At 47.6% G+C, this 13,604-nt stretch overlaps 1 protein-coding gene across 1 annotated transcript in view; it reads right to left on the bottom strand.

The window, feature by feature from the left end:
- Positions 1-13,604, bottom strand: part of LOC139573540 (oxidation resistance protein 1-like) — a 183,569-nt gene that overhangs the window by 105,458 nt on the left and 64,507 nt on the right. The gene's annotated exons all lie outside the window — the stretch shown is intronic.

The following is a 13,604-nucleotide window of genomic DNA, read 5'->3' on the forward strand; positions in this document are numbered from 1 at the left end:
AAAACAAGACATCCACTGAGGATTCAAACAGATTGCATTTTGGCAGCTCTCTGACAGCATGTAGATTGTAGAATATATGATCTTCATCATAAGGCTAGCTACCTCTGTGAGAAAACAGAGGAAGAAAGGAAAGGAAGGTAGGAAGGTGATAAGAAAAGGGAAGTGTTATAATAGAACTAAGTGCAGTTCCATACAATATGTTCTGGTGAATGTCCTCTACCTTTCTGTGTCTGAAATGGCACACTAGTTCCTTGTTCAGTACTTTTGGCCAGAGCTACATAGGGATGCCACATAGTGCACACTTGCTAAGGAATAGGGTGCCATTTCAGGTTTTGCTGTGTGTCTGCCTGACTCAGGATGCCTCAGCTGACCTCTGAGGCGAATAGGGAAGAGGGGAAGTCAGACTCATTTGTTAATGCTCAACCTTCTGACTGACTGCCCGCAATAATGATCAGTACCACAACCCCAGTTTGTGTGTGTGAGAGAGACCGAAAGATAGATAGAAAGAGAGACAGACAGAGAGCGAGACCAACAGACAGAGAGAGAGAGGGAGACAGAGAGAGAGAGAGAGAGAGAGAGAGAGAGAGAGAGAGAGAGAGAGAGAGAGAGAGAGAGAGAAAGCACAATAGCACTGTAGGTAAGAGCACTCAAATATCTGTGTGTGTGTGTGTGCCTCTCTCTCCCTCTCTCTCTGCTCCGCACCGTGCCCTTCAAATGGTAATGCACAGGCTTGTCTCAGACACACCCTGCTCTCTGCTCTCTCTGCATGCTAAATATTTCACGTCATTCTGTGCCCTTGCAAGGCATCTGTTGTGTTCGATCCGGGGGAGCGCCTCTGATAGGCTGGCTACAACATCTGGTGCCATGGCGCTCGGGTCGCTGGCGCCGGATGATGAGGTCACAGGGTTGTTGAATGTTGTGGAACATTTCGTAGTTAAAAAGGCTAAATCCAATAACTCTAACACCACAGCAGCTGACGTTGGGGTGATGTTGGTGGTGATGTTAGGGAAGATATTGGGGGTGATGTTGGTGGTGATGTTAGAGAAGATATTGGGGGTGATGTTGGTGATGATGTTGGTGGTGATGTTAGGACAGATGTTGGGGGTGATGTTGGTGGTGATGTTGGTGGTGATGTTGGGGGTGATGTTGGGGGATGATGTTGGTGGTGATGTTAGAGAAGATATTGGGGGTGGTGTTGGTGATGATGTTGGTGGCGATGTGAGGACAGATGTTGGGGGTGATGTTGGTGGTGATGTTGGTGGTGATGTTGGGGGATGCTGTTGGTGGTGATGTTGGTGGTTATGTTGTGGGTGATGTTGGGGGTGATGTTGGTGGTGATGTTGGTGGTGATGTTGGGGTATGATGTTGGTGGTGATGTTGGGGATGATGTTGGGGGATGATGTTGGTGGTGATGTTGGGGGTGATGTTGGGGGTGATGTTGGGGTTGATGTTGGGGGATGATGTTGGTGGTGATGTTGGGGGATGATGTTGGGGATGATGTTGGTGGTGATGTTGGGGGTGATGTTGGTGGTGATGTTGGGGTTGATGTTGGCGGATGATGTTGGTGGTGATGTTGGGGGATGATGTTGGTGGTGATGTTGGGGATGATGGTGGTTGGTTGGTGGAGACGTGGGTATGTATGAACCTGCTCGAGCCCATCTCTTGGTTTGTTATCTGGTGAGCCATGCCTACATACAGGGAAGTATGAATATGTTATCTGTGTATGGATGTGTGGCATTTTCCCTGGCCTGACCCAAAGACACTCACACTCAATCCCTCTCACACTCCCTCTCTCTCTTCCTTCTTCTCACACGCTCTCCCTTCCTTTCACTGTTACACTGTACTCCCTCCTTCTCACAACCCACCATCCATCTCTCCCTCTCACCCTCTCTCCCTTCCTCCCTCTCTCTCTCTCCATCTACCTCTTCCCCTTTCCCTCCCTCCTTCTACCTCCATCCCTCCTTCTCTGTTGGCTGTTGGCAGGCAGTTTGGCAGAGGGGAACATTGACCTGATGCCCCGTTGCAGCAGGCACCGCTGCCAACAGTCGAGCACAGTCTGGAGCGACCGCTCACACCCCTCCTTCCCACCTTCTCTCCCCTCATCCTCCTCTCCCAGAAAAAGAAGACAGACAGGAAGACAGACGGATGGAGACAAGTTTGTCTGGGTTGAAAACTCTAAAGTAAGTCAAAGCACCAGGAAGATGAAAGTGGGGAGGTCCTGAGGCAGATACCACACACAGCACAGCTAGCTAACTCTCCCACTGTCTGACTCACATCAGTCAAACCCAAAATTTAGTTTTTTTCACTCAAGTTCTAATTACATGTGGTGCGCTTCAGTGTTTCAGAGCTTTTAGATTGGCTGGTGTTTATAGGACAAGCAGCTCCTAACACCACTGCATGTGTATGTCTCTCAAATGTGGTGATGAACTCTGTCTGAACTAGAGGTTCCAAAATGTTGGAACCTGACCCGAAACGACCCGAACACAATCAGACCGGACCCGAATGGGCTGATCATATTTATTAAATGGGGACCCGGACCTGAACGGACCCGAACACAATCCGACCGGACCCGAATGGGCTGATCATATTTATTAAATGGGGACCCGGACCTGAACGGACCCGAGAACAATCAGACCTGAACCCGAATGGACACGAGGACAACTTGACCTAGACCCGATTGGACCTGAGTGACAAAAAAAGTATGTTTATCATGTTGCTCTCCTGGTTAACAAATAGGTCCTTAAATGTTGGCTAGGGCCTTCTATAAGTTAGTAAATTCACCTTATTAGCGTAAAACAAATATCTAATAGGCAATGCAGAGCCGTGGCTGGGTCCATTCGAGTCCACTCAGGTCTATCAGCTGTAGTGATATAGACCCAAGACCTGATGACAATCAAACAGGACCCAACCCGGACCTGAGGGAAAAGTTAGAATTTCAGACCCCGAACCTCACCGGGCCCGGGTCGGGTCTCGGGCATATCGGGTCTACCCGGATCCATGAAGACCTCTTGTCTGAAATATATTTCCCTATATTCCCTGTACTTCTGAACTCAGCTCCCTTCATATTTGAACAATTTGTACTTTTCCTCCATATAAAATACGTTTGGATTGGTTATTGCATGAAATGAGGTTAAGATGATCTATTACTTAGACAAGGTCACTGTCCTAGGTCAGAGGTCAGGGAGTCAGGACCAGACTATGCCTCCACTGTGCCACCCTACAGCACCCTCCCTCCCTCCCTCCCTCCCTCCCCATATTCCTCTCACTGCACTGCTCTGCTCTGATGGGACATCTATTGTCCTCCTGAAAGCGAGGGAGGGAGCTGCGATAAATCCACCCGGAAAAGAAGGAACCATCAGGAGAGGAAGGACGAACTGACCGGCTGGCTCCCTTCCTACGCACATTCCTTCACAACACAAGGTGGAGTTTAAAACAGGTCGTGAGGAGGACGGCTTTGAAATGTACTGTAGTGGAAGGTAGTACCACATCAATATGACTTTGATCCTGTAAACCTGTTTGCATCAGTTAAGATGAGATAGAGACATCCAGAGAGAAAGAGAGAAAGAGAGCAGTGGGGAAGGATCCCAGGTACCTATTGATTTACACAACCCAGCTAGCAGTGAAGACACAGAGAGGAGAGACACAGCAGCACACAGCCAGTGTTCTTCCTGCTAGCTTATTAAAACCACATCTCACCCTCTCACCCTATCACCCTCTTCTCCTTCTTCTCTCTCACCCTCTCTTACTTCTTCTCTATCACCCTTTCTCCCTCCCTTCCTTCCACCCTCTCTTCCTTCTTCCCTCCCTCCACCCAGAGCCAGTGGTAAACACGGAACCACGAGGCCAGTAACCTGCTAGACAGATTCATTCCTTAGCTCCCAGCCTACGTGCATGTTCCTAGGGTACGGTAATGGGAACGCTAATGCCACACACTCATGGCTGTTTAGTGTGTGGCCGGCCTGGCATCAGAAGGGCTGACATAGAGGTTCTGTCCTGAATGGCCCTGATCCTTATATAGTGCAGTACTTTCAACCATGGCCTGGTAAAAAGTAGTGCACTATGTAGGAAATAGAGTGCCATTTGGGACACAGCCAGAGATAGAGTTATCATCCCTGGTAGATTATATTACCATTAGTAATGTTGTGATCGGGGTGGCGATAACCGAAAGGTTGCTGGATCGAATCCTCGAGTTCCCGAGCCGACAAGGTAAAAATCTGTCGTTCTGCCCCTGAACAAGGCAGTAAACTCCCTTTGAATTTAATTGAGAGCGAGAGAGAGAGGGAGGGATACTGTTAATTTGTTATTGTATATTATCTAGTTCACTCCATTGTAAACTTATGTTTCCCATGCCAATAAAGCCCTTTGAATTTAATTGAGAGCAAGAGAGAGAGAGAGAAAGAGAGATAGAGAGAGAAAGAGAGAGAGCGAGAGAGAAAGAAATAGATAGAGATCCTGTCTTTTCTTTGGCCGTGTTCTGCAGCAGACATCTCCCCCCTGCCAGCCTCAATCAGCCAGACCCAGCTGGGTCCTGGAAGAGGGAAGGTGTGTGGAGCAGCATGGATGCATGCAACACTGTCTGTCATCTGTCTGCATGCAACACATACAGAGGAGTAGGGTCCCCCCCACATCAGTGCTCTGCCACCGCCAATTCATCAGCCAGTGTCTCCCACAAACTTCTTAAACAACATACACAGACACATCCCACTCCACACGGATACAGATAGACAGTCACACAGGCTAGTGGGCCTATACTCCAGAACAGACAGAGACACTGACCAATATATCAACATAACGCCTTACTTTTTAGTTGAGCGTTTTCTACAACCTTTCCTACTTTCTCTTTGCACACTTTTTTACTTTTCAACAGATCCCTCCTGTCTGCATGAGAGAAAACCCGGACAGACAGAAAATTAGGTGGATGTTTCTCCCCAAGCACTGACATCATTAATTGCTTTTAATTCAACCCCCAAATACAGATCAGTTTAATAATTGCTTGCTAATCAGTTAATCCAAACAGTTACTTCTGTTTTGTTTCCCTCTTACCACTGTACCCAAAAACCCTTCGCACCATGAGCATCTGCAGAGGAACACACGACAACGTTACCCAGTTACCCCATCACCGACGTTCTGTTTAACAAACTGTAGAGGGTAAACAACGTCTCCCCTTTAAACATGAACAAAACCAGCATCAACAAGCACAACAATAGGTAACACTTGAATACCCTCTTTATAATGCATTATAAGCACCTTGTGTTATTTTTTGATGGAAATCTGTGGTTTGGGTTTGGGATGAGTTGGACCGCAGAGTGAAGGTTAAGCAGCCAACAAGTGTTCATCATATATGGGAACTCCTTCAAGACTGTTGGAAAAGCATTCCTCATGAAGCTGGTTGAGAGAATGCCAAGAGTGTGCAAAGCTGTCATCAAGGTAAAGGGTGGCTACTTTGAAGAATCAAAAATAAAACCTTTTATTGGTTACTACATGATTCCATATGTGTTATTTCAGTGTTTTGATGTATTCACTATTATTCTACAATGTAGAAAATAGTAAAAATAAAGAAAAACCCTTTTGACCCTTTTGACTGGTACTGAATATTTTTTTGTACGCATATTTAACCCCTTATTTTTGGGGGCACAAAACTACCTCGATACGTCCATTTCTTTGTTTGGGTTACTGTCAGACAAGTCCCATGACACTTGTGTGGGTCGTAGAACAAAATGGAGAACATCATTGTGTTCGTGAGAGTCTCCCCTTTTCCATAGAGTGGTCGTAATAGAATGGTCAGTCGCTTCAGTCGTTGTCCTGAGAAGGCCTATTTTCAGGATGTGTCATTGTCTGAAATACAACGCTGTAGCTCGGACTCCTTCCACCGCAGATGCAGAAGGCCAACATGTCTAGTTTAAACTGACGGATTTTGATGGGGATTTTTTTAATCATTTTACTTATATTAATGCACGGGTGTGTCAATAGACTCTTAAGGATTAATGTGTTCAAGGCCTTTCTCCATTGACCTTGCTTTGTCTTTTGTTTCCTAAACTGATTGCTAATGCATTCAACTGAAAGGTCACATCTCACACACTATATCTCTTCCATCATCTCCATCAGATGCAGAGATGGAGGTTCAGAAAATAAGTTAGGTTTTTGATTGGTTTCAAAACCTTTTTTATAATATGAAGTTGATTTAGCAACTTTGAATAAGGAAAGATGCAGTAAGAAGTGGCATGCAACTTGGTCAATTAATTTGAGCTGTAATCAGTTTTGGTGTCTAAGTAAACAATTCAAGATAAGCAATGCTACAAAGCTTTACCATGTGTTTTTCCACCGAGATCACATTTCAAAGGTCAGGGGAATCATTACTGACATTTGTCCAGTTAAGCATCGGTTCCTTTCTGCTCCTTAAGGTATACGCACCAAAACAAACTAAAACGTCACAAAAGGTCGTCATACTATATGCACAAACCGTTTCAACTGGGAAGCATACAGTAAGCTTTAGGCAGCAACATGTGATCTGAGGGGAGGAGCACGGACACTTCACACCAGACATGTGCTTCCCTGCCTTCCCGTCGCTCTCAGCCCCCCTACTAATCGCTACAGACAGAGAACAATGCTCCTGCCACTCACACTCACACACACACACACACACACACACACACACACACACACACACACACACACACACACACACACACACACACACACACACACACACACACACACACACACAAACAAACAAACATGGATGCACGCACACACTGCCATGACACTGCTTAGTGGATGATGTTCTACTGGCAAAACAAAGCCATAGAAATACTCTATACTCTGTCCTGCAACATCAAAACCTCTTCTTCATGCTATCTCTGCGATGAGGACACGATCTCATCTATTACAGTACCCATTAAGATCAGATGGTGAGGTGGGCCGGTGGTAAAATGGCCTGCAGATGACTTAGGAGCACCACATAAAATGTAGGAGCACCAGAAATCAAGATTTGTAAATTGATTGAGATACAGCCATATTGGGCCTATATGAATTCGAGATACTTTTGAAGCACAAGCTGTGCCCTAGAAACTAAAATGTAACCCTGTAAATTACATTTGTTCATTATAAAAGCTATACAAATACCTGTCATTGAAATTAAACAGTCATTTGTGAAATATTTGGTTTCTACATTGTGTAAAAAGCACTGTTTCCTATTGAGATGCATTACATTGAATACTGTACACTGTCTCTTCAAGAATGTCAGTTTGTATGTGACACATGCAAATCTTTCATTCATTAATTCATTCATATGATCATTGATCTCCTGAAGAAGCTGCACCTTTACCATTCTGTCTGTGCCCCCAAATGTTTGGATATACTGGTAAAGTTACCAGGTTGTTAGCCTGATAGCTAATGAGGTAACATGACCGAACAAGGTGTTAACGGCCACAACGTGGTTTATGAACGTAAAATGTGGCCCACATATGTGACCATAAAGGTTGCACTTTAGAGCCCTGCATGTACATCACAGACAGGCCTATATAAAACCATGCAGAGTGTAAACGGCAGACCTGGGTGAAATGCATAGTATTGTATGGCCAATGAAGTGAAAAAGGCAGAGAGAGGCCTACTGTATGAGAGATGAAGGAAGAGAGTGCTAACAGGACATCCACATCCTTTATCTCTACTCCATCCTTCATCCCTCCATCTTCATCCCTCCATTCTTCATCCTTCCATCCTTCATCCCTCCATCTTCATCCCTCCATCTTCATCCCTCCATCCTTCATCCCTCCATCCTTCATCCCTCCATTCTTCATCCCTCCATTCTTCATCCCTTCATCCTTCATCCCTCCATTTTTCATCCCTCCATTCTTCATCCCTCCATTCTTCATCCCTTCATCCCTCCATTCTTCATCCCTCCATTCTTCATCCCTCCATTCTTCATTCCTCAGAGAGTTTCATCATCCTGTAGTATTTGGGCCATGGTGAGGCCAAGCAGAGGGCCAAACTCCGTAATGCCAAATCCACGTTTTCTGATCAACTGGGTGGTGAAGATGAGAAACATGTCCTGGAGTGATGTTCATTTCACAGAAGGTTGAGAAAGCTCTCCACAGACCTAGCTGGACCCAGACCAACACAGTAAACTGTCGTCACAGACACGCACACCACCGACAAGCCCCTGGAATCCAAACACTCACATGGATTTACAGGACTGTATGTAAACAACCCCATGCTCTACTTCTCATGTAACCTGATTGTGATTGTCTATGGTTGCAAAAGTCCCCAAATTCTACGGTTTTCCTGATTCGCGGAATAAGGAGGGAATAAGCAGGGAATCAGGATTTCTGGGAAACCTGGACATTTTGTGAAAGTTACTGAGATTTTCCAACCCTATTGACATTATTGACTTCAGAAGTCAACACACTTTCATTCAGTAAGGAAAACTGAAGAGTGATGATGGATGTTGAAAATGAGGGAATACTGTAAGTTGACAACATGGCTCTGTCTGTATGTAGGCTATGTATGTATCTCTGACGTAGAGCTATGTTTGAGTAATAACATCCATTACTGTAGCCCAGTTAATATCCAAACAGAGAGGGCAGGTTCAAAGGTCGTCACAGAGCTATGTAAATTCTGTATAGCCTATATAGGTGGCTATACCAATAACCTGTTCTGATGACTGTTTTCAAACACATCTACCTACAGTATATCACATCATTTGTTCTCCCCCAATCCCTTTAAACCCTCTCCAATCTCTCCATTCCGCTCCATACACACACAGAAGCCATGTTGCCTGCTAAGAAGCAAAAGCCTGCAGCCATTTAGTTCTAAAGCTGCTGTATTCCCCCCTCACATGGACTGAATGTAGCTTGCTCTCAAACGGCCTCGCTGTCTGCTCAGTCTGACAGCAACAGACTCCTTATGGAGAGGAGAAGCAAACGTTAGTAAAACAAGCGTTGTTCTGCATGTTGCAGCACTGAAGGAGTGTTCCTGATAAATCCTGTTCAAAGCTTCAGCGTTGGGAAGAGATCTTCCCAGAAAAGCTTGGACATTAGTCCCGCTTTGATTTAGGTGAGGAACTGTTCTAAAACAACAAATAGCCTTTTACTCCACTTAATATTTTAGTTGCCAGCTGCACAGTCTCCCGGATTGGCTTGAACCTTCTATAAATGCCTTGATTAGGCACAAGGGAACGTTTTCTCCTTTTCTGCTGTTTAAAATAAAACTCTTATTCATCCCTTTTAAAACACCCATTAAGGTAAAGCAACGGCTTTGCGAGATTGAGAATCTAATTGAAAAGCGTGTGTACATACCGGCTAGCATGCAGTAGAGGTTCCATTGACTCTGAGGGAGGACTGACGGAGATAATGGGATCGATCCCTCAAACTGCTTAAGTTAAGTGAAGGAAAATCACATCATGTGACCATCCCCTCCCCCTCATGTGCTAATTTATTTACCCGATATAACCCAGGGGCCTGTGATGCAGAGAGAGGCTTGAGCTGGACAAGCCGATTTGAGCCGTTTACTGCTGCCTGAGCCAAGGACAAGGGCTGGGGGGGCGCGGGGGAGAGGGAGGCTGAGGGCTGGGGATGGAGGGAGAGAGGGAGGCTGAGGGCTGGGGATGTGGGAGAGAGAGGGAGGCTGAGGGCTGGGGATGGAAGGATAATGAGAGTCTGAGGGCTGGGGATGGAGGGAAAGAAGGAGGCTGAGGGCTGGGGATGGAGGGAAAGAGAGAGAGGGAGGCTGAGGGATGGGTAGGGGCGAGGGCTGAGGATGAAGGTAGAGAGGGGCGAGAGATAGAGAGGGATGCGGAGGGCTGGGGGGAGAGAGGCAGGCCGAGGGCTGGGGATGGAGGGAGAGAGGGAGGCTGAGGGCTAGGGCTGAGGATGGAGGGAGAGAAGGAGACTGCGGGCTGGGGATGGAGGGAGAGAGAGAAAGAGGCTGAGGGATGGGAGGGTGAGGGCTGAGGATGGAGGTAGAAAGGGACGAGAGATAGAGAGGGATGCGGAAGGCTGGGGGGAGAGAGGCAGGCCGAGGGCTGGGGATGGAGGGAGAGAGGGAGGCTGAGGGCTAGGGCTGAGGATGGAGGGTGAGAAGGAGATTGCGGGCTGGGGATGGAGGGAGAGAGAGAAGGAGGCTGAGGGATGGGAGGGTGAGGGCTGAGGATGGAGGTAGAGAGAGACGAGAGAGAGAGAGAATCGGTATCGGGAATCGGTAGTGAGAGTAATAGAGGGAAGCAAAAGGAAGAGAGGGATAGAGGGAGAGTGGGAGGCTGAGGGCTGGGGGAGGGCTGGGGGAGAGAGGGAGTGAGGGGGGCTGAGGACGGGAGAAGAGAGGAAGAGAGGAAGGCTGAGGGCTGGGGGGAGAGAGGGAGGCTGAGGGCTGGGGGAGAGAGGGAGTGAGGGGGGCTGAGGGCTGAGGGGGGGAGAGAGGGAGGCTGAGGGCTGGGGGAGAGAGGGAGTGAGGGGGGCTGAGGGCTGGGGGAGAGAGGAAGAGAGGGAGGCTGAGGGCTGGGGGAGAGAGGGAGGCTGAGGGGAGAGAGGGAGTGAGGGGGGCTGAGGGCTGGGGAGAGAGGAAGAGAGGGAGGCTGAGGGCTGGGGGAGAGAGGGAGGCTGAGGGGAGAGAGGGAGTGAGGGGGGCTGAGGGCTGGGGGAGAGAGGAAGAGAGGGAGGCTGAGGGCTGGGGAGAGAGAGGGAGGCTGAGGGCTGTGGGAGAGAGGGAGGCTGAGGGGAGAGAGGGAGTGAGGGGGGCTGAGGGGAGAGAGGGAGTGAGGGGGGCTGAGGGCTGGGGGGAGAGAGGGAGGCTGAGGGGATAGAGGGAGTGAGGGGGGCTGAGGGGAGAGAGGGAGTGAGGGGGGCTGAGGGGAGAGAGGGAGTGAGGGGGGCTGAGGGGGAGGCTGAGGGAAGAGAGGGAGTGAGGGGGGCTGATGGCTGGGGGGAGAGAGGGAGGCTGAGGGCTGGGGGGAGAGAGGGAGAGAGGGAGGCTGAGGGCTGGGGGGAGAGAAGGAATGAGTGGGGGTGTACATTGGCTCTGATGGAACAGAGAAGTAGAGGAGAGGGAGAGCGCTCCAGGCTAGGGCTCAGGGTGTGTACAAAGTGCACTGTGCGGTCTCGGAATGTGTTAAGTGCCTGTGTGTGTGTGTATATATGTGTGTGCTCCTGGGGTGTGTGAACTGGTCCTGTTCCAGGTGGTAAAAGCATTAGGACTCGTGGTGGCAGAGATGAAATGCGCCCCAGCCACCATCTGCTGATGAGTCACTCTTCCTGTGCCTCTCTCCCTGCTTCCACTGTGCACAGGGACGCGGGCCAGACACTAAAACATGACCTATGTGTGTGTGAGAGATAGAGAGTGAAATGAGAAAGAGAAGGAGATAGAGAGAGAGTGTGTGTGTGTTGACGGTTGTAATGCATCAGCACCCTCTCTGTGACTGGGACTCAGAACTATTAAGAGTAAAGCTGAGGGAGATTACACAGCGTATAACAGCAGGTATATCTCTCTAGTCACCCCCAAAACCAATTCTTCCTTTGGACGCCTCTCCTTCCAGTTCTCTGCTGCCAATGACTGGAACGAACTACAAAAATCTCTGAAACTGGAAACACCTATCTCCCTCACTAGCTTTAAGCACCAGCTGTCAGAGCAGCTCATAGATTACTGCACCTGTACATAACCCATCTACAATTTAGCCCAAACAACTACCTCTTTACCTACTGTATTTATTTATTAATTTATTTTGCTCCTTTGCACCCCATTATTTCTGTCTCTACTTTGCACTTTCTTCCACTGCAAACCAACCATTCCAGTGTTTTTTTTAGTTTTTATTTTACTTGCTGTGTTGTACTCACTTCGCCTCCATGGCCTTTTATATTTTTATTTATTTATACATATATTTGTTTGCCTTCACCTCCCTTATCTCACCTCACTTGCTCACATTGTATATAGACTTATTTTTTTTCACTGTATTATTGACTATATGTTTGTTTTACTCCATGTGTAACTATGTGTTGTTGTATGTGTCGAACTGCTTTGCTTTATCTTGGCCAGGTCGCAATTGTAAATGAGAACGTGTTCTCAATTTGCCTACCTGGTTAAATAAAGGTTAAATAAAAAAATAAAAAAAATAAAAAAAAAAGTATCTGGGTTCCATAAATAACATGACTTTGACAGAGCGAGAGCGAGAGAGAGGACTTGAAGAGCGAGAGAGAGGACTTGAAGGGAGAGAGAGAGGACTTGAAGAGAGAGAGAGGACTTGAAGAGAGAGAGAAAAGAGAGGGAGAGATAGAGAGAGAGAGGATTTGAGAGAGAGAGAGAGAGAGAGAGAAGAGAGAGAGAAATAGAGAGGGAGAGATAGAGAGAGGGAGAGGATTTGAAAGAAAGAGAGAGATAAAGAGAGGGAGAGGACTTGAAGAGAGAGAGAGAGAGGACTTGGAGAGAGAGAGGACTTGAAGAGAGAGAGAGAGCGGACTTGAAGAGAGAGCGAAAGAAAGGACTTGGAGAGGAGAGGACTTGAAGAGAGAGAGAGAAAGGACTTGAAGAGAGAGAGAGATCGAGAGAGAGAGATAGAGAGAGGGAGAGGACTTGAAGAGAGAGAGAGGATTTGAAAGAGAGAGAGAGATAGAGAGAGGGAGAGGACTTGAAGAGAGAGAGAGGATTTGAAAGAGAGAGAGAGATAGAGAGAGGGAGAGGACTTGAAGAGAGAGAGAGAGAGAGAGAGAGAGAGAGAGAGAGAGAGAGAGAGAGAGAGAGAGAGAGAGAGAGAGAGAGAGAGAGAGAGAGAGAGAGAGAGAGAGAGAAGACTTGGAGAGAGAGAGGACTTGAAGAGAGAGAGAGAGGACTTGAAGAGAGAGAGAGCGAGAGAGAGATGACTTGAAGAGAGATAGAGAGGGAGAGGACTTGAAGAGAGAGAGAGAGAGATAGAGCACAAAGCCTTCACCATCTCATCCTGGAATATCCAAGGCCTGAGGTCATCTGCCTTTGGCCTAAAGAGCAGGAACCTGGACTTCACCAAAGAAATCGGTAATACAGAGATTGTCATCCTGCAAGAAACCTGGTATTGAGGAGACGGACCCACTGGTTTCCCTCTAGGTTACAGAGAGCTGGTAGTCCCATCCACCAAACTACCAGGTGTGAAACAGGCAAGGGACTCAGGGGGTATGCTAATTTGGTATAGAGCAGACCTAACTCACTCCATTAAATTAATAAAAACAGGAACATTTTACATTTGGCTAGAAATTCATAAGGAAATGATCTTAACAGAGAAAAATGTCCTCCTGTGTGCTACCTATATCCCCCCACTAGAATCCCCATACTTTAATGAAGACAGCTTCTCCATCCTGGAGGGGGAAATCAATCATTTCCAGGCCCAGGGACATGTACTAGTCTGTGGCGACCTAAATGCCAGAACCGGACAAGAACCTGACACCCTCAGCACACAGGGGGACAAACACCTGCCTGCAGGTGACAGCATTCCCTCCCCCATATGCCCCCCTAGGCACAACTATGACAACATAACCAACAAAAACGGGTCACAACTCCTGCAGCTCTGTCGCCCGCTGGGTATGTACATAGTCAATGGTAGGCTTTGAGGGGACTCCTATTGTAGGTACACCTACAGCTCATCTCTTGGC

The sequence above is a fragment of the Salvelinus alpinus genome, chromosome 4 (assembly GCF_045679555.1).
Source record: "Salvelinus alpinus chromosome 4, SLU_Salpinus.1, whole genome shotgun sequence".
Classification (NCBI taxonomy): Eukaryota; Metazoa; Chordata; class Actinopteri; order Salmoniformes; family Salmonidae; genus Salvelinus; species Salvelinus alpinus.